This window comes from Corvus moneduloides, chromosome 2 (genome assembly GCF_009650955.1).
Source record: "Corvus moneduloides isolate bCorMon1 chromosome 2, bCorMon1.pri, whole genome shotgun sequence".
NCBI classification, from domain to species: domain Eukaryota; kingdom Metazoa; phylum Chordata; class Aves; order Passeriformes; family Corvidae; genus Corvus; species Corvus moneduloides.
Window position 1 is genome coordinate 23,929,951 of NC_045477.1, and position 20,741 is coordinate 23,950,691.

Genomic DNA, 20,741 nt, shown 5'->3' on the forward strand with positions numbered 1-20,741 from the left:
ATGGGAATGGGGTTGAAGCAGAAGTTATGGATGTTTTTCAATTAAAATCTATTCCATTGTTGTCTGTAGTATTTGGAGGCTGGAATTGATAACCTATACAGTTGCCTTCTGTTCAATGTCTGCTCAGTGAATGTTTTCTCTCCTCCTTATTTTTGCAACTGCCTTTGAATTATTTCAATTATTTCCATGTGTTTTTATATTTTCTCCCCTTTCTTTTTCCTGCTTTGCTGATCTACCATTTTTTGATTTCTTCACCCATTCCCTGCTGGTTAATCTTGTCTTGTTCTACTGTTCCTACTTCCCTCCTTCTGCCTGTCAGCCCCTTTCTCTAGAGCGTCTCTGTTGCAGCTAAAACAGCTCTTGGCACTCGGTAGAAAGAAAAAAGGCATACATTTAATTTCCCTCTTTTTCTCATCCCTGTGGAATAAGCCTTTTAATGCACACTGAGTGGGGGCATGCCACACCACTGCCACATCATTCCTTTGACCTTCACATCTGTCTGGGCAGTTCTGAAGTAGGGAAGCAAGAATCTTTGTGCATGTGTCCTGGCTAATGACAGGTATCAGACAGAGAAGACTCTGGATCTCCTGCTTGATGTTCTTATGCCAAGAAGTTCTGCTGACTAGCAGCAGGCTGGTATCATATTTATTCCCCTCACATGCCTGCCAAGGTGGTGAAGCTGTGGGCTTAGATATACCAAGCTTCTGATGATGCCCGTGGACTCTGCTTTTCCATGCTATCCTTTTATTCTGGGGAATAAATCTGTAGTGCTGTAGTGCTTTCTTTGGAAAGCAGCAGTGAGGATATATCCAAAGGACCTGCTGGCTATCTTGGCTAATGACCTTATCAGTAGAAGCAGTTCTGAATTATTCCACAGAAATCTTTCTATTCCATTTCATGGGAAGTTTTGAGTTTTTAGACACCAGGTATTTTTCTTGTAATGAACAGGTTTCAGTGAAACTTCTGTTTAGAAAATTTTCTCAGGGAAGGAAAGAGCTCTGCTGCAGAATATGTATTAACCAACTGCTCATTTTATGAGAGACAGACAACTTCAGGTCCCTATTCTTCCTGATTGAGACCAAGGACTCAAATGCAACGTGAACTGCATCTCACAGAATTTCCTCAGTTACAGTACTATCTGTTAGGAGCTAAGTTCTTATTCGGATTGAAAAAATACATCAGATAGCAAGAAATTAAAGATGTTGTACCTCACAGACATCTATTTTACCTATAGATCTGTATATGTTGTTTCAAAAACAGTACTGAGGAAAGCATGAGTGAGACACATACTATTTGGACAAGAGGGAAAATTAAAATAAGAGAAAAAAAGCACTTTAGCTCATGCAATGCCAAGGCTTAGCAGCATAACATCCAGTAAAAGGACATGAAGATACAAAAATTAGGTTTTGATGGGAAACACAGCTGTTGGAGATGATTAGGGAAGATGGGTAAAAGATGCTGCAGCAAAGTCGAGCCTTCATTCCTGGATGGAAAATATTTCATTTCATCGGCAAAATTTGAATGAAACAAGCAGGTAAATACAGACTTCAGCATATCTGAAGTAAGTAGGGTCCTATATCTAGTCTCACCAATCCATCCCTGCCTTTTTTGCAAACAATAGTTTCAGCCTTGTGAGAGACTGGCTGCTTCAGGAAAGCTGTTTCCAGAGATTTTATCTGATTTAAGCAACCAGAGGAGAAATGCCCTGTGGGATCCCACACTGCATGCAGCAGAAGCTTTGGAGCTGCTCAGCTAAAACTGTTCAATTCAGCAGCCAAAGAACTGGAGAAGAAACTCATACCATCCTGCAGGGTGGTGGTTCATCAGGAGATTTTTGAGCTGGCCCAACTTTACATGTGCAAATAAGCAAGGAGTGAGTCAATGCCTGATTTCTCAGCACTCCTGCTCAGCAGGTGCCAGCTCTGGCTATGGAGTGAGAAATGCCCTCCTGTTTTTTGTATTGCTGAGAGGCAGCGTATTCTCAGTGGGACTCCAGACCTAACAAGACAGCCCCAAGCAATGTCTAGGGAACAGGCAAGTGCAGAAAATGCGCTTAGCTCTGCAGTCAGCTAGAGAAGGGACAAAACCACGTAATATCTGTCCCTTCTCCTAAACTTTTATGCCTTCGAATGTCAATGTGGCTGCTGAGCCTTCAGCTTGCACATCCCTCAGGCTATAGCAACCACCCCTCCAGAGACTTTTTAAAGAATTGAGTGATTTCTTAGGGTTGCTCTGAAGCAGATTGATTTAACTCCTTTCTTCCTGAAACTGAAACTCTCTTAATTGATGAAGCAGCAGGAAAAATGTCAGGTCAACAGATAATCCTGACATTCTCCATCTGCCCGATGCCAAAGGAATGAAAACAACGACATGAAAACAAATGTCAGACATACAGCCCATTCCACAATATTTCTGTCCCTTCATTGGGCCTTTTCCATGTGCAATGTTAAGAGTGAGAAGAGAAAACATTCTGGAGGAGCTAGGGCACAGAGGATCAGAGAAGGGTAGGCATCATGGCAGGTGAGAGTCAAGACAAAGAGACTTTCAGGGATCCTATTTTAGTATTTTTTAAAGACCCTGGCTTGCTTTGCCTCTACTCCTTCTGACGATTTCATACCTGTTTCATACCTGATGACTGCTCTCTCTGTCCTCTAAATCCTGTTGATGACACGACACCACATATTGCATTTCCACCTCAAATCAGGAGCTGAAAGCTCTAGTGAATGAACTTGGGAATTTTTCTCTCAATATAATTTTTCTTCTCTTGCATGGCCCCAGGTGAATTCAATTTTTTTTAAGTCCTAGAAATTGCCTGCTTAGAGACTTGTAGCTTCCAACCACCAAAGTCCCGTGTGGCTCTTCTTAATTGTCCATATAAATTGCTTTCTATTTTGGACACCATGAATATCTCAACAGCATCTGCTTCTCCCTTCTGGGCACCACCAACTGCGAATGATATTCCCCCCAAAGAGGCCAGGTAGAACTCTTTCCCATTGTTGAAAAAATAAAGAAATAAAGTAATTTACACAAAGGACAAGCTGGTGCCCCACTGCACCAAGCAGGTGAAAATGCAGTAGGGTCTGGTATTATGCCAAAAGAAAAAGGATGCTGAACAGGACTAAGTCTGTTCATAGCCACCTTCCAGACAGAGTGAGAATCATCATGCTCAACAAAATTCTTCACCAGGAGCTGTTTCAGTGCACTGCTTTGCAGCAGTGACTCTGTACAAGACATAGACTGAAAATAAATGGATGTATAGCTGAAACTGTGAGAGGATTCCAAAGGGTGGCTACGGGACACTTATCTTCTTCAACTCTGCTCTAACAACTTCCACTCTGCAATCTCAAAGCACATTTGCAATTGACATTGACTAGTCCAGAGTCTGCTGCATGGGAGAATTGGTTATTGTTCACTTTATTTTACTGATGAAGAAAATGAAGCAGAGAGAGCAAGATTAAGTGATGGCTTTGGTATCTCATGCAAGTCAAAGGCAAAGCCAAGAACACTACTGACACGTCTTGACTTTCAAATTAAGCACAGTACCACCTTTCCTAAAGGAAAGTCTGCCAGAGAGTCTTCAATAGACAAGCCTGTTTCAAAAGTAGTTGAAAATGTCCTGAGCACACTTGTCACCATCAGGGTGCACCATCAAATGCACCCTAGGGCTAGGTCTGCACTGGTAAAGGACTCATTTACAGTGGACTCATGAGAACCAGAGTCTTCTGTGAGCGAAGAGAGAACAATCTGGATTAGCAAATACGGAGTGAAAAACCTTTCTTGTTATTTTCTTTACCATAGACAGCTCTCTGAGAAAATGCCTCTCCTACATCTCTTTCTGGAAAATGCTGGGCATCTCAGAAGGTGTCCTACTCCAACATTACATAGCCCCCAGTCCTCCCCTTCTGTCGGCCAGCCTGACCTTTTGTTAGGAAATGTGGCAAAAGCTTTGCCCAACTGATACGGCTGCAGGCATGAAAAGGAGGAGTGAAAAGCTGCCAGACACAGTGCCCATCTTATTATTATGAGTCAAAGCTGCATTTTCTGCTCGGCATATAATTGTGCTCTGGACTAGATGGGTATAAATTGAAGATTGGCTACAGCATAAATGTTCATTAGCTTGGAACTAAAACAAAGCTAAATTATCAGAGTCAGGGAGGGACTGTTTTCCTAAGCACTGTGTTGGCAGTGCTATCTGAATACCTCTGCATTATGCTGTTTTCATGTCCCTTTTTGGAAGGAAAAGATAAAAAAAGATGTGGCATGGAGGAAAGAGGTGCTTAAAAGAGCGTGTTGATTTTCTCTTTGTTGGTCACTCTGTTGTGTCCCTGCACTCTCCCTTGCTATCTGTTCGGTTTCTGAGTGTTAAAGAAATTGCAGAGGCTGAGTTTGGGGTAGGTGGACCACAACTACCAGAAGAGGCAAAATCAAGTGATTTTCTGGGAATAACAGTGGGAAGTTGTGTTTGCTGTTTTTCTGCTGAGAGCTCTTCAAAGTCACTTTTTTCCCAGGATAGATTGATATTGGCCAAGGAAATCCTATTTTATTCCCTCACAGCTAGCAATTATGGCACGGACAGCTTTTCTTTCTCTATTTCTGACCAGACAACCTTCTTCTCACGAATACCTAACTTAGCTCTCCACATCCAGCACGGATACCCCTGCTCCCTACTTTTGATATCTTTCTGGGTTTTCACAGAAAACCTTGTGCTTTCTGGGCCTCTGATCTTCGGATCTCTTTACGTTTCTACGTTCTTTGTCCATCATGCTGAGAGCCTTATTCCTGTTCCTTTTGCCCACTCTACCACCCTTCTGTTGTCTGGCTTGGATCAGTCCAGTAGCTGACAGTAGGCCACATTTGGAAAAAGGATGTTTCTTTCCTCCATCTCCCTAACAGCCTAAATGTCCACACCCTGGGTGCTGCATGGTGGTCTAAGGCCCTTTTGGAAGTTGTGCTTTTGAAAGCATCGTGTGCTACAGCTCCTGTGCTCAGCCAGGCATGTGACTAAATGTTACTTGGGATTGGAAAGGGGCTCTACTTTCTTTTCTTTCTTTCCCTGGATACTGTGAATGAGAGGAGCTTTTATGAAGGGTTGGTTATGGTGAGTCATTTCAACTTCTGTGTCTGTAAGTATTATTTTATAGCACCTAGTTACTTTTGTTATAGGTATTATGACATAATAAATAAATAAAATATTATGACTTAGTGACTGCAATGCTGATTCTGGTAACAGGATTATTCTCCCTCTGTTACCTATATTTGTTTAAAGTGGCTTCATTTAACATTTATGTAGGCTTTGGTGCAGAGAAAATGTGTTACAACAAGAGTTCGTCCTAAGGGATCCTTACAGTACTAACAGCTACACCATCCACGGAGGCAGATATTGCTAAACACTGATGTGAAAAGATATCATCTAGGTCATTTAAAAATCATTTTTTACACACTTGTTTTGCAATAAAACTCCATGAAAGTTAATCTCAGTTTATCCTTCTGCCTCTCTGTTGAAGGCAAAAAGGTACAAGCATTACCTGGGCACTGGGTGGAAGATGAATGACATCACATTGATCTGATACAGCTCCAGCAGAGTAAATTGCATTACTCTAGTCATGGTACACAAAGAAAATTCACTTTCTTTGCTCAGCTGACTTCTCTGTCCTACTCCATCATTAGATTTCAGCCTGAACCTGGCCTTAGTCACCTTCCCTTAAGGAAAGAATAAAACTTCTGTGCCAGTCTGCAGTGGTGGGAGAAAAAAAAGAAAAACCCGAAGGAACAAAAATCAAGAAATCTTCTATTCTTCTTTACGTTTATTTCTCATTATGTGGCTTTGGGCTTCATCTCATTACTTCTTCGTACTGTGCTTTTGCCATCTGATAAGTTGGGTTGATGCTAATAATTATCTGCTACATTCTGTGTAACGCTAAGAGCCTGCAACATGCCTACATGAAAATGGCAATTTTTATTACTACAAAATATTTATTTGCTTCTAGATGCCTCAGAACTGTTCTCCTTCTGGAAGCAGGTGCTAGGTTGCTGTTACTACCTTCCCTTGGGATCAAAAACTTTTTCAAAGATAAAAGCATGTATATTCACCAAAAGTTTGGGTGCCAACTGGCTGTTGTGCTCTAAGGGTATTAATTTGAGGTAGGGAAGGTCACTTGTTCCTGAAAGTGTGCGATCACTCTCTAAGCTCACTCTGTTTTGCAATCATGCTTCATATTCCACACCAGTAAGTAAATAATGCTGTGGGATATCAAAAAAAATCCAGAACAAACAGCCTATAGGCCAGCAAAAGAAAGAATTAGGAATGCATAAAAGTCAGAGTCAGAAACAGCCTAGAGAAAAAGACCAGTGAGACAATTGTGGGAGAACTGGTTTTGTTTAACTTAAAAAAGGCAAAACAAAGAAGTTAACAAAAGTCTACAAGAGCATAAAAAGTTGTGGAAAAGGCAAAGACTGGAAGAGATTCCCATGGCCCTGATGGATAGGACAAAGATGTAATGGGTTTAAACTGCAGTAAGAAAGGTTCAGGTAACACAAGGATTGCTTCAGGAGGTTGTGCAGTCTCTGTCATTAGAAGTCTTTAAGAACACATTAGATAAATAAGTTTCAGTAATGACATAGGTGTATTTGATTCCGATCTGAAGTCAGGAAGATGGACTAGATGACCTGTCATGGTCCCTTCCAGTCCTCTGAATAAGGCAGAAGAATTTGCTACCTTGAGTGTAGTAAGAATGTTGTCACAGCTGTGGTGGCCTAAGGATATCAGCAAGACAAAGTTTTATCAGACAGACTGAAACAGGTATTTTATTACACTGGGTTTTAATCTAGAAGAGACACTATAACTTGAAATTTTCTGCTTCCAATCTGAAAAAAACAGGACTCTTATGTCTCTTTTCAGACCATTTCTCCATTTACCTAAGGAAAGATGCTACCTTTCCCTGCAAGCTTTGCCTTGTTCAATCCATCCCTTCCAAAGACCTAAGGGTGTCTGGGGAATGATTTGGCATTTCTACAGTGTCTTTGTTCTTCAGAACGGATTGTCAGAATTATTTTTGTATGCAATTTTGAACAACAACTACTGGTCAAAATGGTCTATTCAGAATATTTCAGTTTCATTTCAGCTCTGGCTATTTGCAGTTGTTCCCATGAAGTATGTGATATTTCCTCCATTTTCAGTTTGCACGAATCTACTGGTGTGTCTCTCATGATGTGAAAGACTTTGGAAGGCATTGAAATACATTTGGACTTCAAAGTGTTCAGATAAAAAAAAGAAAAAAAAAATACCAACGTAAACTGATCACACCAGCATTCTTGTAAAGTGTGTTTGAAAAGTACCTATGTTGAAAGACAGAGCTTGTAAGGAAAAAAATCAGGTGTCTATCAGTAGCTATTTTTTTCTGCAGCATTATCCAAGCTTTAAGGATCTGCTTAACTGTGTCATACCTGTTCTGGGGACATCACTTTGTGCTGAAAGAGGACCTCACTTGTCATTTTTATTTGAGGTCATTGTGTCAGGATATATTCCTTTTCTGCCATGCAAAGATCCATCTCTCTTAGAGTTTCTCAATGCCCAGCATTGCTGTAAACACCTATTCCCACCCACAGAATATATATCTTTTTGCTCTGCAGAAAGACATTTCATAATACAGGAGTGGAAAGAGAGAATGAGTTGTCACTGGAAGGAGTGAAAGATGGTTTGTTGTTTACTATCAACAAACCCTAAAACGGGAACATCAGCAGCTTGGACTAAGTTGCATCTACCATAGTTCCATACCTAGTTCTGAAACCACAGAGAATTTGTGAGTTTGAAACAACCTGATATGCCTGGAAACCTGGTACTAGATTGACAAAATTCAGAACAGTCTGTGACCAGAATAAGTAAGTTGAACCAGTAAAAGAAGACTAAGACAGTTCACACTAATCAGAAAGACAAATTCCTTCAACCAAGTTCATCTCATCCCACTCACAATTAGAACTTCTTTCAATTTTAAGAGAGGGACAGGAGATTTTACTGAAAAAGTGGGATAAAGGTGTGCTCTGTACAGTATCCTAAAAGTAACTTTGAGCCTGAGCAAACCCTCCATGTTACGAGAAGGGGCTGTTTGTGATGCTGCATCTGGCTGTGGACTTCCCTAGGAAATCACAAGACTTAACAAGTGCTTATGAACTGACTCACGATAACTAACTGTGTTCTGTGAGGTACAACACATGCCTGGTGAAGGACAAGCCTCTGAGTCCCTGTCAAAGTGGACTGAGAGAATGTGTTTTCAGTGCAACAGTGAGCTTCCAGTCAAGAAGAGATACTGTGGAAACACAGATGGGCATCTGAGCACTTACGCAAATATCAGGCTAATATTCAAGCATCTGTTCCATGCTGGTTTTCTGCTTCCATCCTTATTGCGGGATTTAGGCACTTTCCAGAAGAGTATGCACTGGCACTAGCAAGGCATTACTTATTCCCATGGGCAGAGCAGCACATTCCATCTGATTTTAGGACTTTAATATTCTTTAACAGAATGTTATTTTCACTTTGCTTTTTTTCCTCCTCTTTTTAAATACATGTAGACAGGAAATCCATATTTATACATATATTTAATCCATATTTATATATATAAGATTAGCAGTACTGAAGAAATAAACCTGGTACCAGGAATGAAAACTCATAAGGCTTGGGACCATCTGTGGAAGAACCACTCTTAGAAATATCAATATTTGCCGCATTATCATCCCTTGGTACCAAGAAAACTCCATCTCTTGACCAGTGAAGTATTCCCATAATGGCAGACTCTGAGCATGGCAAAGAACAGCATCTGCAACTGGGAGCCTTCTGCAGTGTCTTGAGTCTATGAGGGTAAAGAACAAGACCATGAATTTTGCTGTAAGCTCTGAGGGGAGTCAGCATAGGCAGCAGAGGACACAAGTAAGACACATTCAGAGTTGTTCATACTGCTGCAGGGAGCTGTATCAGCTGAACTCTCCAAAGGGTCATCAGAGTCTTTTAATCCAAACAGAAGGTGACGAAAGCTTGGCTATCCATGGCCAGGACACTTTGGGCCAGGATCGAAAGGAGTCTTCTAGCCAAATGGGGATGGCAGAGATCTCTGCCTCAGTGTGCTCTGTCCATGACAGAGGGCTCTGAGACTTTTCTTAGAGCACTGCCTGAACAGACGGTTTGTGGCTGCTCACAGTATGCAAAGGCTGACACAGAGGGTCCATGAACTATTCACAGTGCTTTCTTTTGCCTGCCAGCGTAATCGCCATCTTCCTTGAGTTCAGCTTGCACAATCTGCTCTTCATCCACAAAGCCCATCATATCCAAGAGATGAGCCACCCTGATCTAATGAGCTCAGCATAAGCAAGGAATTAAAGCAGATTTCTCTAGACCTAGAACTGAGGCATCTGGGTTCACATTCTTCCCCCAGAGATTTGACAGGAGTGCACTGAGAACTGCTCCAAGGGGTCTCTGTAGGTGGTGCCACGCAGGCTGGGAACATGCCAAGAGTTTTGGTGTAGACCTATAGGCTACTTACCAAGGTTACACATTCCACAAAATGGAATAGGCTATTCCCAAGCTGAGTACTCTTCTTTATCTTCTGACGGCTGGGTTGCATGCTGTCCTTTTTAAGGCTACTCCATTTTTGATAGCTGTGTGCTTTTTCTCCTACCACTTCTGCCGTAGGACCTTGAATTATTGTGGTTGCATTTGTTGTGTGGTTATTTTAAGAGAAAAGGGTGGGTTTGAGGTGCAGGTATAGAGCTGGCACAGTGCTACACTACACAAGCTGCAAGAAGAAGATCCCTCAGGGCTGAAATATATCACTCTACTGTCTTTGAGGTGCAGCAATCCACAGATTTCAGATCTAGATCTGAACTGTCAGTATAACGTTAGCACAGCATGTTCCATTTAAGCTTGTAATTTAAACTGCCATGAAGAAAGAGATGATGAAAAGAGATTTATGATGAAATGTGTGGACACGGCTGGACAGTGTTTGAAGGGTTAAAAAGAAGTTTAAAAGGAAAAAGTCAACTGAGTGAAAAGAAAATAATTTCCTGGTCTAGCCAAAAGTGCAGGTGAAAAAAGACTTGTTTTGGATGAAACCAGAAAATGTGGCATGGATCAGGAAATAAGCTGTTTATTTCACTGTAGCTTGAGAAATTTAATTTATGTGTCCAGTGTTTCCTTTGAATGTCAATGTCATGTTTTGTTTTGAGTTATTTAATTCCATTTTAAAACATATACATATATTTTCTTGTTTTCTGTGCTGGGTTGATCAATTCTAAAAAGAGTATGAAAAGGTTAAGGTTTGTTTAGGAAATGTCAAAGTGAAAGATTTCAGTGTATTAAAAACTTTTTAATGAAAATATCTCGTTAGAACTCCTCCATTACCCAGGTTTTCTGTTTATTTATTGCAAGGATTTTCCCCTAAGGACAGGGTAGAATACTAAGAAAGGTGGTTTAGTCAAACCTATTTGCTACATCAGGATGAAACAGGAGAGTGTTCTGCTCTCCCTAGTCTCTACATTTTAAAGCCATTTTACCATTCTTCATGATGTGATTTTCCTTTTTTAGGGTGAACTATCAGTTCGTCATTTTGGTGTTCACTTTTAAAGCACTAAATCCTACTTACATTTCTGCCATATAAGCCACAATTTAGCCCAGCCTAAGACTTCTTCCGTGTAGATCTTCTGTAGCTCTAGGCAACAAGGTGAAATCTGACTGCAGGCCGTAATATCTCCAAAACCCAGCTACAGTACTTGTGAGCTTTGCTTTGGCCCAGAGTATTTTTCTCTCAGGAACAAAAAAAAATTGTAGAGACATAATATTTTGAAGTTTTGCCAAAAGCTGCTGGAGTGACCTTAGGGAGACCACTGGAAGTTTTTTGCATTGGTTCCCCATCTGTAAAATGGAGACAAATGACACCGAACCACACCACCAGGGGGTATTTTGAGGCTAAATTATTTAATGTTTCCAAGGCTCTCAAAGCCTATAGTGGTGAGCTTGGTAGAAAAGATGACATGTTACATAAATGCATTACACAGGCCCGTGCAATTAGAAATGATAATAAACTTACTCTGTTCATGTGCCGGAGATAGTTTTTAAATATTAATAATGGGGGGGGGGGCTGTTGATGTTGTTGTTTTTCCAAATGCCAGATGTTCTGCCTCTGCCTCCAAAATGAAGAAGGGCAGTGGGAGCTCATCTGAAAAAGCAAAGCCACTCAAATATTTACATGTTACATCAGTACAGTGAGAACTTCAGCCCACCAGAAGCAACACCAGTAACCTCCATCAACAACTTTGTAGAGACAAAGCAGTCATTGTTAATCCACACTGGCTTTTGAAGGTCCCAGACAGTGCTGTTCACATGTGAGCTTCTTTGTTACCAAAATGAGAAAACAAAATCCAAGAATGAGTTTTCCTGAAGACAATGTCTCATCTCAATATAGTGATAGGTGTCTCCAAGGCTCTTCTCTCTCCCAGGGATTTTCCTTTCTTTCGCAGAGCACAAAGCTGCTGCCAGAGTTTGGCTACCAGCAGCACCCCTTCCTCCCCAGGATGCTGCTGTGTACTTCACAAGTAGAGAGCTGTAGCCAGAAACTCAGATAGCTCAGTTTGGGGTTACCCCCACCGTAGATTTCTGTTGTGTCCTCTTCCTGCATCCATGGCCAACCCATTAATGCACTGTGGCCAAGCACATGCTTGTTCATGGGCTTTACAAGAATGTGTTGTCATACAAACTGGGGGTTGATGATGCTGATGGATGGTCAGGAGGAGGATGGATGGCACAGGGACAGCAGAGGTGCAGAACACACGTGCAGCAAATCATTTGGCTGTAGTCTGGGGAACTCAGTCATCAGCCAGAAATGGAGATACACATTTCTTGTTCAGCCCTCTCATGTGGCCACAAACCAATGAACTTGCTTCAATGGCCTTGTTCTCTATGTTGATCGGCTATGAAAGAAGATAAATATCCCCCAAGTGTACTGAACTTTTGCTCACAAGGTCTAAAGACTGCAGGATTGCAAATGCTGTGCAGCACTCATTCCATAATGAATTCATTGTCAATGCTCACAGGCAATGTGGACATGGCCAGGAACAAAACTCAGGCTGAGGAGTTGATCCAAAGTCTTCTAAAGTCAGTGGTTGTTCTTCTAAGGACTAGAGCAAGAGCCCTCTTAGGAAGGTAGGTGGGGATGGAAAGTGCACTATTCACCAGGGTTGTGGCATTTGCAAGAGAATGCAGCAATCACAGGCAGCCAAATTGTCACCCATGTTTTTGAGAAGCTGGAGAACATGTCTGCTGTGGTTCAGCGGAGCTGACTGCATACAAGTTTAATCCTCTTACAATTTCAGTCCGTGGAAGTGCTCACACTGATTTCAAAATAAGCAGGGGTTTGGCTCAGAGTGACTACTGACCATCACAATGGCACAGCTTTAGCTTACCTTACAGAGGGTGAAGAGGGCAGAAAAGAAAGGGGTGGTGATAGGGAACAAAAGGACAGAGCTTAAAGTTAGCTCCTGCTGAAAAGGACATGTGATAGCTGCACTTGGATTTTCCAAAGCACAGAAACAAAATCTACACCTTGCCTAAACAACACGAGCTATGCTCGTCCTGTAAATAGGAAGACAGAACAAGCAGGCTCTAATTGTCTTGCAATGGCCCTCCCTAAAGCTGCAGCATTCTTTACCTGTAGTCAAGCAGCTCCTCTAAAAGCCTCAGCTCTTTTCCTGCATTTGCACACATCAAAGAAATGACTCCCAGTATGATCCTCACAAGCAAAGTGTCCTAATGATCAATGCGGGAGAATGGCAAATGCGCTTGGCATCACTGTGTGAAGTCAGTTTTGATCCATGGAGCCATTCAAACCAGCGCCGGTGATTAGTAAACCACATTCTGCAGTGCATGACATAAGATTTCTCCAGTTGAAGAAAGGACTAAGTCGTGTCTCTGGAACAAATGCCTCCATGAAATCTCTAGGCCATCCATAAACCAGATTCTGGGATGAAATTTCTGCCTTAATTCCAGCCTCCGTGGGAATATGAAAAGGGCATAGTGATATGTGTTAAATCTATGCACATTTTTCTTTGCTTCTGCATCCAAGGTTTTTATAAGCTGTTCCATACAGTCTGTACCTTTTAAGACAGCGAGGCTGTCAATACATATTCTGGGAGAGGTGTCAGCAGCCCAGTTTTGATCTAATAAAGCCATATCTTTCATCTGGCATTCTGCAAGGATCTGGAGCACATTTTAAAGGCACTGAGAGAGGCTGCACCTGGTCCCAGTCAAACTTTACAGAAGATAATTGCCAAATCACTATGATAATTAATTAGTGTAATGAAAGATTAATAATCTATGGGCATATCAATAAAGTGAAGGTATAATTTGCTGTGTAATCTGAAATATTTATAAGGTTAATATTTGGGCATGAATCCTGCAATAAGACACTAGTTCAGTCTTCTAAAAGACTTTCCCAGCATAGCTGGTCTGGATGGAGATCTGCACTGTAGGTGTAGCCTCCATAGCCTGAGCCCCCAATCGTTTATTTTGGTTTTACTCAGGGGTAGCTTGGGCTTTTCAGTCCAGCTCATCACTGATTGATTTGTGAATGGCCACCCTGGAGACAGGGAACAGAGCCCAAGCCATCGTCTCCAATGGATCCTGAATTCAGCTACCAACAGCAGAGGAGGGTGTAGCGTAGGAAGCTATGGGGTTCCTCTTCCTCTAAGGAATAGATTAGGGGATTTGCAGGAAGGCAGAGCCCACTGAATTATTGCAGGAAAAGAGTAATGAGGCTGTGAGATTAATGTGGGACTGGCCTCTTCAGGAAAGTTTCTACTGCTTTTGGGGGCAATGGGGCAGAGAGAGGAGAGAATTTTCCATGAAAGAGTGAGAAATAAGCTTAGCAGATATGCCTTTTCTCTCTAAACTAAATTGTTGTGTTTATTCTAGCTTCATTCTTTTTTTCTGATGGTCAAATAATCTTTCTGGTTTAACAGACAGAGTCACCAAGAATATATGTGGGCTTCTGTCTGGAGTTGCTGTCCCAGTAGTGTTGTTTTCCAGTAGAGACTGATGAAAACAGCTAACAGAGAAGAAGAGTGCTTTGGGCTCATATTTCTCTGGGTTATAATTCCCTCTCAGGCACAGGTTTAAGGTTTGGGAAGGGGTTCTATCAGAAGTGCTGTACAAATGGTCTTTCACCTGCAAGGTATAAATGAGAAAGTGAATAGCAAGAATTTCAGAAGTTATTGATGGTGAGTTTCAAAGGTTATTTATGAACAAGGCTGTGATTCTATACTCTGTATTCTGGCATGTCTCCTGATGGAGATGTGATGAAGAAAAAAGGCAAGAGGGCTTTGAGGTTTGTGGGTGATTATCCCTCAAACATTTTCTATCCCTGCTGTGTCTTCCTTCCAGATACTGGACCGCAATGACTTTCAGGCACTTCCATAGCAAATGTGGATTGACCTTGGCTATGAAAGGCTCTACTATCCCATTAGCAATCCTCTAAATTATCATTAAAAATAATAAAAATAGTAGACCTCGTCAGCCTTCACTTAAAGGCTATGCATAAGCAATACCTGTGAATTAGCATGGAGCTGTAGTATTTGGGGTTTAATGCTTCACCTGTGTTTTAGATCTGCTTAGATCTAGTCTGAGTATTTGGTTCTATCTACAAGTATTGCCAACACTTACAAAGGACAATAACAATAAAAAGAAAAAAAGATAACTTAAAACCCCCAAAGCCTCTTTGGTATATCTTAAAGAGATATTAAGATGATGTTTTCATTGTATTTTAAATTATGATTTGTAAGTGGATACGCAAAATAAAAGAGGAGCAGAGAGCCCTCTGACTTCACCTGGTGTGACACGAACAGCTCTCAGACAGAGCAGAGTGAGTGCCTCCAACCTGCTGCTTGCAGATTGTCCCCAGCCTGAGCACAATTTTAATAAGGCCTTCAGTAATTCAGGCACACCACACTAATTCAGGCAGCACCATCAGCCACTGAATGCCCTGGGCTGTAAACTTTGTAGTTCACTGGTGTAACTGTGTCCTCCTGATGGATGCAAAATGGTCTTTTTGCCTCTGTGATGTAGAAAGCACTTGCAGAACCAAAGAACATGTACATTCTCCTCAAGGTCACCTCTAATCTGCTTTCTGGTCACTGTAGCTGCACCTGGGTTTACTGGTGTTAAATGGTTTGTAATCAAGGTCCTGATTCTAACAATCAGCTTGGATTTATTGTGAGTGACTGCTGGGGTCATTGCCATAAGTCAGCCATGTTCTCAAGGGTTGGCTCAGGACTGTGGTTAGGTTTGTACTCGATGACAAGTCTGTCTAGGAAAGCTACTTTTCTCCTTGAGTCTGTTCCCAAAGCCTCTTGTCTGTATTCAACGTGAAATTACAGAATCACATAAATGGTTGGAGTTGGAATGGACCTCTAGTAATCATCTAGTCCAACACCCCTGATAGAACGTCGCGATAGAGGGGAAACCCAGACACTCAATATGAGTGATCAGCAGGAATTCAATTTATTGATTGTACCAGAGCTCCTTATATACTAACAATAATAGGCTACATGCATATTCGTAAAGGCGCATTCTAAGTGGTTCACGTCTACTAAGCTGATCCTAAACTCCTCCTTAGTACCCCTTTTGTGGTCAGCAGTTCTGCTTTTTTCCCTGGCCTTCTAACCACAGATGTCTATTGTTATACTGCCAAAACCTAACCTTGCTGGCTCTGCAAATAAATCCATAGTTCAGCAGTAAGACTCAATGGTGGTTCAGTTACTGAGCAAGATACATGTAATATTCTGTAACTTCAGTTGTTACACAGGATGTGTGGTGCATTGTCTTATGAGACCTTGCTCAGCTAGCTGCAAGGGTCTATGTGCCCGTTCTCATGTAGCCAGCCTCTCAGATCAGTAAGCTGCAAAGAATCTGTATATCCCGAATCCATATGTCCCTTTTCACGTAACCAATCCCTCACAAGAACAGGTTCCCTGGAGCAGTTTGCACAGGACCGTGTCCAGGCTGGTTTTGAATATCTCCACAGAAAGAGACTCCATGGGTGCTCTGTGCAGCCTGTTGCAGTGCTCAGTCACCCTCACAATAAGGAATTCTTTCCTCATGTTTAGATGGAACTTCATGTGTTTCAGTTTGTACCCACTGTCCCTTGCCCTGTCACTGGGCAGCACTGCAAAGAGCCTGTGCCCATCCCTTTGACCCCAGCCCTTAGGATACTTCTGTATATTGATAAGATTCCCTCTGTGTCTTCGTCAGGCTAAACAGAGAGACTCAACAGCCTTTCCTCACAATAGAGATGCTCCAATCCTCATGAAACACAGGATCATAGAATTTCCTGAGCTGGAAAGGAGTTGTTGTCCACCAGGATTCCCAGGTCTCTCTCTACAGAGCTGCTTTCCATCAAGTCAACCCCTATTGGTACATGGGGTTATTCCTCCCTCACCTGAGAACATGATAGCTCTTTGTGGACTGAAATCAGCTTTAGTTAACTCAGTCTTGCAAACGGCCCTTGTGATCAATGAACTGAACAGAAAAACCTCTAATCAACAGAAAAGATATCTCTGAGGCTTGGACTTCTAAAATTAGAGGAGGAATGGAACCTTAGTAATTACACTGTGGATTTTGACACATTCATGGAAATAATTGTGACAGCAGAGATGTAAACCTGGAGTTAAAACTAGTGATGTGAAGACTGCAGTGTCAGATATGCTAATTTCTAGAAAGGGTCTGAAGGGAGACTTTACTTAACTGTACTTACTGCATTTAATCTGTGTTTCTTCTGAGAAAGAAAAGGATGTGGCTTATTTTTTCTTTCTTTCTCATTGGCTTTTGAGTTAGCTTTCACACTTCATAATTTTTTGGAGTACAAAAGTGTTCCTTAAAAAACATCCTTGATTCTTACAGTGTTGCTTCAGAGACAGAGTAATAATTGGAGAATGAGAGAAATATTTAATCCAACTCAATGACAGGGCCTAGTAGGGTCTCTTTTTTCATCACTTTTCTCTTTCTTCCAGGTTGGGTGATATGGATTCTTAGAATACTGCCTTGGGAAGTTCTTGGGCTGAAAAAAATCTGCTTGTGGACATCAGAGTACTATGCTTGAAACATGTGCAAAAAGTTACTGAGGAGTGCAAACCTGTGCTAATAGACTTGCTACACGGGTGTCATGCATCTACTGCAAATACTGAAAATGTTTGTAGTAGACCTCCATACTTTATTTGTGTAGCTTTTAGGAAGGTTCAAGCTGCTGGCACCCTTAGTTCCATGTTTTCTTTACACATGTTTGAGGGGAATGGGAGTTGTACCTCAGGCTATTAGTGCATAAGGGGAGTGTACTAAGAAAATATTAATTGTTGTTGATGTTTTTAAGTTTGGTATCTGGTGCTTGCTGTCTTTGTTTGCAGGCCTTGAAGGACTCAGAGTGCTTCTGCAGAATATGATACTGTACTGTTCACTGTTTTTCACTGACAGTGTCTCAAAATATCATACACACACAAGATCCCTGGTGTAGAAAAGGGGTAGGAAAAATACGGGTTTGTGACAGTCACCTACTTTTAAGAGCATCCCATTTCTACTGAGACTGAGCATGAATATAAGCATAATCCCTCACTGAAGGTGACTGGGAGCTGTGCAGGCTGGCAAGATGGTAGCTAATGGCTAAAGAGTTAATGCTTTGCTAGTGGAAGGAGATACTACTTATATTCATTTGCATGGTTGGGAGCGAGCCTGGACTATTCGTATGAAATTACTCCAGCTTTTGACTTCTTGCTCTTATCTGTTCCACCAGACTTTCTCTCATGACCCCATCTTTTCCTACTCATTCGAATTTCCTGCCAAAAGAAGAGCGTGCAAGGGAATGCTGTCTGCTGCTGCTTGTGCTCTTCTTCCTTGACAAAATAATGGTTTGCCTTCAGGCTGGAGACTAGCAGTAAACTGACACAGGAATGGTATCGGGCTTTTTTTGTTCCTTGTGCTCTCTGTTGCCGTACTCATGATGTCCCATTGATGATAGCAACAGTGGGGACTCTAAAACAGACAAGAATCCTCAAGCTGGGGAGTGTGCTTTGAAGTGGCGGGTGGCCTTGGCTGAATTGTCTGCTGTTAAGCTCCTAATGTTGCCATGGATGCAGCAGTGGGAGCAATATGGGAGGGAGGGAATGGCTCTCTGGTCCAAAGTAGCTTAATACTGTAGGCAAAAGCAGCAGCAGAGGGGACTTGATCCAATTTATATGAGCTGGGGAAAGGAGCTGCTTAGTTCTGCTGGCTGTCCTTGATAGCTGAGGACAGTTGGTGTACTTGCTAGATGCATACAGGGTCCTGTCTGCCTCCTGTGCCTGAGGGCAGGTGCCTAAGGTGGCAATATACTTGACAACTCACAAGGTGTCATACCATTAGCCTGTAATCTGCAGTGACTCACTGTGTGCCTTCTGTGCAGTACTCCCTGAGCGGTCTAGCCAGAGAGAGAGTGCTTTCAGGTCACACAGGTCTCTCATCACTGTCTCCTGTTGATCTTAAATCAGCACAGATTTGTAGCACGTTGTAAATGGGGCAAATGCAGCAAGTTGGCCACTGCCTCCCTCCTCATTACCATGAGCAACTCTGTGAATCACTGTCTTGCACAGCTCTCCCCTCTTGGAGGATGCACTAGATCCAGAGTGCTGGCAGTCTCTTCCCCCCTTCACCCTGACCTGCCTGCATATCCCATGGAGAGACAGGGAGGGTGCAACTCTGACCTTCCATGCCATGTCCTTCCTCCCATGTCAGACAAGTTCTGCAGAGCTCAGTGTCTCCTCCTCACCTACTGCCAGAGCTTCTTTTGCTCTCCCACCCACAGCTCCCTGTGCCATGGATTAGGAGTTGCAAACACACAGGAGAGGGTTTCTGCAGCACAGAGTCTGCTCCACAAGGGAACTGCAGCTCTTTGGTAAGTGCCCAGAGAGGACTGGTGCCTCTGAGTTTCCACAGCAAAGAGAAGAAATCCATGCAGGCACATCCTCAGCTCTTTTCCCTCTCTTCTGCACTGTAAGAATATGGGTCTGCCCAGTGCTATCCTAGCATGGGCCACCACCAAAGCTCCAGCTCTCTGAGAACCAGCCAGTAAGCAGGGCTTTGCAGAAGTCCTCTAAATATAGTGAGGTGCTCCTCTAGTCCCACTGATTCTGCCTATCTCTTTTCCTGTCAGTGAGTGTGAGGAGAGAGACTTTGTGTCTGACACAGGAAATATGATTATTTCCCAGGGACGTGGTGTGGGGCTATTCACTGGTGTTCTGGACCTTTGCCTTCTGCACTCAGCATACATGTAGGAAAACTGGGATATACCCATTTGCCTGGAGGAATGAAATCTCCAGCAAGACACCAAACAGTATTTCCAGTTCCAGCTAGTGCTCACTGCTGTATGGGAAGAAGAGCAACCAGTGGGAGCAAGAATACTGAATTTCCACATTTCACTAAGTGAATGGCTTCAGAACAAGTTGTTCCCGAGTTATCACATCAAAGGCTTCAAACTATCTGCAGCACAAACACACCCACTTTAGGCAAATGAGCTTTTTGTTCCCTCAAAACTCAGCACTTCATTCAAGTATCAGCTTTTCCACATCCTAGTCCCTGAAGCTATGGATGTATAGAATAATCCTGCGATGAATGCTGAAAAGGCCTTAGTCAAGTGCTGAATTTGTCTCTTGAGCAATGTCTTAACAGGGGTGGAATGGCTCAGTTTGTTGCAACCTCAGATGCTCAGATCAGGAATCTGGGCATAGGAGAAACTGAGGTGCCCAGTTTTGTTAGAGTGGGGGCAGTCTCCAAACCTGTTGCATGTGAAGGGAGCAGCTTTCTAGACTTGCTTATACTGGAGAGGCTTGAACAATCTAACTCTTGACAGCAGCCCCACAGCAGCTCACACAAATCCTGCCATGCTTAAAGGTAAGAGTATAGCTTATGAGGAAAGCCACAGGGCTTGTGATAATCAAGATCCACTAGTCTGGAGAACTGGGATGAAATTTATCTGGGCTTCTAAGATAAGAATTGGATGTTACAGAGCAGGCTCTGCACACAAGACACTGGATGGCTGCAGCTGTCCCTTCGAGATCTCTATGGACTTGAAGTCTTTCATAGTGGGACAGTGAGAGGCATGTGCTAATCAGAGACCTGTTCACATAATCTTGTGGCTGCAGAGAGCTAACTGCTTTGCAATCTCTCATTTCCATCTCCCTTCAAACTTAATCTGAAAACACCTGCTCTGATAACCCTCTCTCCCTGACTGCTCTTGTTTCCTTGATATATGAAGGCTTCAAGTAATTCTTTGTATGAGGTTTCAGCAACACGGTCTTGCTGCGTTCTGTCGCTTGCTTAGCACTGCTTGTGGTGCATCACCAGGCCATCTGCAGGAGACCCATCACTCAGTGTAGTACCAAACTGAACTGTGCTGCAGTGTTCTGTTTCCATGTATTGTGAATGAGTCGTGCCTGGGCAGGTACAGAGAGCAGAGTAAGAAAGGAAAACCCTGTTATTGCGCTCTGAGGCAGCTGTGTCCTCTCACACCAAGAGTTTACAGATGCTTCCCATAGAAAATGAGTCTGATGACAGGCAACTGTCCAGGTGGTGGGCTTGGGCCTTTCACCATGCACACACAAGACTTAATGGCAGTGGAGCTGCTGCCAGTGGGACAAGCACCCCTGCTGAACCAGGTCTCCAGGGTCAGCCATCACTGCTGGCT